Raw genomic sequence first — 5474 nt, 5'->3', positions numbered from 1 at the left:
CAGTGTAAAAAAAAAAATGGAATCAGTGTTGCTAAGAGCGCCCTCTAAAATGGGCCTGGGAGGCCATTGAAGAAGTGGGACTCATGCACATCTCAGCCCAGACAGAATCTGAACTTTTGACCACTTATTATCTTAACATAGGCATCCAGGACATCTGCACAATGTTCCAGAAACTCAAGATACTTTTTGTACCCTCACCCTAAATAATTCATGACAGTCTATCCCTTAAGGATAAATATTTCTCTTTTTGCATCAGACTCAATCATCATTCTTACAAGAAAACTTTAACAACCCTGTGGCTTTTGCCTTTATAAGCCCCTGATCCTTTCTCTTACCCGAACACTTTCAGTTTTAATCGGAATCTGTGTCTCCCTAATTATAACTCCTAAGACCCCAAATAAAGCTTTTTGCTCTTTGCAGCTCGATGCTAATTGTTGTTTAACAAAACTAATGCCAAATGATATGGCACGGTCTAATATCTTCCTCAAAGACTAGAGTAAATAATCATCTGTTACTTATTCAGTTGTAGAAATAATCACATAAGAAACTGCATGTGCATATTGGGAAAATAACAGGAAAACAGAATAATATGATAGGTTATGGAAATACCATAAGTTGTTACTGAATATTCTCCATATTAAGCATTGGGATGAAGCATAGCACATTAGGTGCTTCATAAAAGCTTTGCTAATAGTGGCATGACACTCGTGTATTCACATTAATTTTCAAATATTTTTGACACATCACAAATTAATATTTAATTTGAACCCTGTTCAAATAAACATACCTTGATTAAAAGCAACTTTTATGAAATATAAGTATTTACATTTAAGGCTGGCAAGTGAGAAGACTTGGCTGAGATCATTTTATTCCTGATAACAGGAGATGGGAGAAGTAATAGGGGGCTCTTCTAGATTACAAAGACATAATGACATTTTTTATCAATATATCTCATTGAAACACAGAGAATATTTTATTAGGACAAGAATATTAAGGACAAGAGTTTAAAATTTCACTAAGAGATCAGTCAAGAGTAATCATTGTATGTTGCATTCCCATTACTATAATGAATACCATATGCAAATTAAAGCTTTCAAGACGCAAGAAAATAAATAATTCCTAATATAATTGTTAAATTTAAGATAATCTGCAGCAACAAATTATTTAAATTGTGGTACTGTAGTGACCAATGAAATATGTGAAAGTGATTTCAGGTTCAAATAATGGATGGGTAAGAATGGGAGACTGCTTAGTTTTTATACAGAAGCATGCCAAGAAGAGTAAAACGTTGAATTTTAAATAAAAAATTTAAAAATTACCCTCCAAACTTTATATTACAGAATTTACAGACTTATAAGGAGATTTTTCATAAAGATAACTGTAGAGCATTTGATTTTCAATATTTTAACCCAGTTAAATCCCCAAATTAGAAGCTACTGGAGAGTTATTTAGGGAATAGATTGTAGAAAGAACAACTGTAGAAAGTTGAAAATATTTTTCTTATTTTCCAATCTTGTACTACTAACAACCTATTTTCCCCAAATAATTGGCTTTACCCTTTTTAATAAGAATTATATTGAACTATATTCAGATTTACTTAATAAAATAAATGATGAGATTTCTGCATTGTGTCACCTCCCTATAAATCATTCCATATAATCCAAGATTCAATAACTTTAGTGATTAATTGGAGAGACATAAACAAAATTCTGTTACCAACAAGATCAGAAAAAAAAAAAAAAACAACTGTTAGAGTTGACACAAATAACTGCATAAGCTACTAAAACTGAAAATAGCACTACAAGATGAAAAAACAACCCAATAAGTTCCAACCACTTTCTGACTCTGAAAGCAATTGTTAATGTCTGTACAAGTCACTGGAAAGACATCAATACTTGTAGACTATCATTAAAGGCACTGAAGTGATAAGAAACTAAATCACACTCTTCATCTCTGTCACTTGTAAAATTTAGGGCTGCTTCAATTTATAATATGTCATCCAGGGAAAAAGCTAAATCTAGTCTTTTAATTCATTTTCTTGGTGTCATTGTCATTACAAGTTTTCATATTTTATATGTTTAATATTTTTATGAAGTATAAATACTATTAAATTACTTGTGAAAAAATACAAAACATCCTTTTAAATCCATCTTGCACACTTCCACACCACTCCCCATGGGAGAAAATGCAAGCTAAATTATTAAATTCATAAACATTAAAATATATAGTAGTATTTTTTTTAAAGTAGGAGTGTAATACAACTTTGAACTTGATAGAAGCAGAAAAAGGTCAGAAAACTTTCACCAAGATAGGACAAACACAAAAATTAAAACAAAATAAAGAAGTAGAAAACATTAACCATTGTCAAAAAAAATCATGGAGAAATTATTCAAAAATATCAGCAATCATAATAAATATAAATGCATGTATTTTGACCTTAAAATAGTAGATGTGTTTGATAGATAAATGCATCTATGTGTCGTTTACAAGAAACATACTTATTACAAAAACAGAACAGTTATTCAAGAAAGGTGTTTAACAAACCTTAAGGAAAGATTTGAAGTATGATTTAATCCCCAATTTTTTGCACATATGAAATGCTTAGAGCTACTTTCAGAGTACATTGTGGATAAAAGAAATGATACTATTTTCATTCTTAGTCTAAGAAAATTCCTTAAAACTGGCCCACAGGACTTGTCTAGTAGCTTTTCTCCTGGACCTAAATGGAAGATGGTTGAAAAAATTTAATTTTCCCTTGTTTGCAAAAGCTGCCTGCAAAAATTACTGTTCTTGTTAATCACATGTTGTGCATAGGCCTTCTGAAAGATTATAATGGTTTGTTCAAGTAAATATAGAAAACTTATATTTGCCTGAATAATCATGTCTCCTATCGGCTCCTTTCAGAGCCTTTTTTATATACTGTGAGAAGATGAGAATTATTGAAATAAAGCCATCCCTTACATTGATCTTTTCTCATTTAGTGATAATAGGAAAACATTAAGCAAAAAAGATCAGTGGAGCAAAATTAATATTAAAGAAAAATATGATAGTATCATAAAAACAATAGATAAGAATATACAGTTGATTTTTGTTATTCTCAGTAGTTATATAAAGTTGCCAGGAACACTGAATTAAGTTATACTGAGTCATTTGTCCTAGGGTAGGTGAATATTGTGTGTAAGTATTCATACATGTATATATATATACAAATCTCACTTAGACTGTAATCTTACAACTTAAAAAAAAAAACAACTCATCTTGGTATTTTCTATTTTCTTTATCTTATGAAAGAGAAAATGATGTTCACAAGTGTTAAGTCACTTGCCTGAGGCCTTCCCAATAAAATGTGCCAGACTTAAGATTTAAACCCAGTCCAAATGGCCCCAGAGACGGAGCTTCTTGCACTCCATTGCCTGTCTCCCACCACCTCTATTCCCTGGTCATCTCTGTATGAGGCTGAAACAGGAAGGCAGAGCATCATCTTTTTCAGCCTCAGCTGGGAATGTGGAAGTCAGGTAACTCAAATTTTCACTATTCTCATGCATGTCTGTGAATAACTACAAAAGTGCCATGAGTATTCATTTTGGGTTTACAAATACACTTTCACATGTAGAGAAACTTGTAATTACAGAATCCATGAATAATGAGGATCAACTGGACATTTATAAAATACATATTTCATATTTATTAAAGAAATACTTTTTTAAAATGTAGAAATCATGAATATATGTACACCTCATACTAAATGCCAAAGCCTCAATATAAAGTAAGAAAAACTCAGCAAAATATCACGAGGATACAAATTTTCAGATACGTCAGAGAAATTTTTCTCAGATATTAGAGATTAAGCAGTTAAATATAATTAATAGTATGGAAGACTCTTATACTGCAAATAATGAAATTGAGAGTATTTCATATGTAATTTTTAAACTTTAGATAAAACAGAGGCTGTCCTAAAACATTTTTTAAAAGGCTATTTGAAAAGCAACAGAGTAAATGATAATTTTTGCATACTTTTCAAGTTAATTCCACACAATATTATTACATATTATTTGTTCATAAATAAATTTGTTGCGTATACTTATCAAATTTATGACAGTGGTTGTCAGTGTAAGAGGAGGGAAATGCCACTGGGAACAGGTAACTCAAAAGTTAGTCGATTTTAACAACAAGATTCTATTTTTTTCATTTAAGTAAAATTGATAATATTAACAAAATGTTTATGCAAAATGTGTAAAAGGAAACCATATCCCTTTATGGTAGGGAAGATTCTAAAATGACCCTGAGGATCCATGCCCTAGTATAATCCCCTGGAGTGTAGATAGGTCTTGAGAACATGATGGGAAATCACTTCCATGATTATGTTATCTTATATGGCAAAGGAATTTTGAAGATAAAATTAAGGTCCCTAATCAGTTAAGTGCAAGTTAATCAACAGGGATATCAGATCTAGTAGCCATGACCTAATCAGTTGAGCTCTTTAAAACGGAGAGACTGGAGGCCACAGAGATGATCTCCTGCTGTCCTTGAAGGACAAGTCACCAGGAGTTCCACAGCTGCAAGGTACTAAATTCTGCCAACTGTGTGAGCTTGAAAGAGGATCTCTAACCTAAGATGATACCCAAGCACAGCTGACATCTTGAATACAGCCCTGTGAGATCCAGAGCAGAGGATCACGGAAATTGTAAGATAATAAATATATGCTGCTTTAAGATATTAAGGTTGTAGTAATTTGTTATGCAACAAGACAAAAGTAATGCACTTTCTATAAGCAGAAATACTAATGTTACTGAGTGGAGAAATCTCCCTGGAATGTGACACAGTTTGCTTTTAACCAGCTATCTGGCCTTAGGCAAGCGATTTAATTTCTCCAGCCCTAAAGGAGTGTTTTTACAATAAAAGTATCCAAATCCCTTAAATTTTAAAGATTTATCCTATACTCTAAGAGTTACCAAAAAAATAATAATTATTGCCATGTTTAAGGAAGCCAGACACTTTCCAAGTATTGATTAGTAGATTAATTAATTAATGTATTGGAATATTAATCATTTTATTAAACAAGATGGTAGTAAATTAATTTAATCATTATGTGCTTTAGCAAATATTTCTTGAATATTTACCACACAAACTAGATGACATAGATACACTAAAAAATAAGCAGTCACTCCATTTTTTTGTGATTACTTAGAGTGGATAATACATTGGACGAGCACTAAAGAAATGCAGAGAACTAGAATCGGTTTTCTTGATAAAATGAGAGCTAAACTGAGACTGATTGAAGAAATCTTACAAAATCAAAACTGGCCTTGGAGAGAATGAGGGGTTCTTCAGGCCAAGAGAAGTTAATACGCAAAGGTCTGAAGTTGTGAATGAACTTGGTAAAAGTAAGAACTCACTATTCCCTTTGATTTGAGCAAACAACTCAAACGGAAGAGTGCTTACATGTGAGACAGGGTAAAAGAAAACACACAAAA

Source organism: Leucopleurus acutus, assembly GCF_964270905.1.
Source record: "Leucopleurus acutus genome assembly, chromosome: 3".
NCBI classification, from domain to species: domain Eukaryota; kingdom Metazoa; phylum Chordata; class Mammalia; order Artiodactyla; family Delphinidae; genus Leucopleurus; species Leucopleurus acutus.
This window is presented reverse-complemented; position numbering follows the sequence as displayed.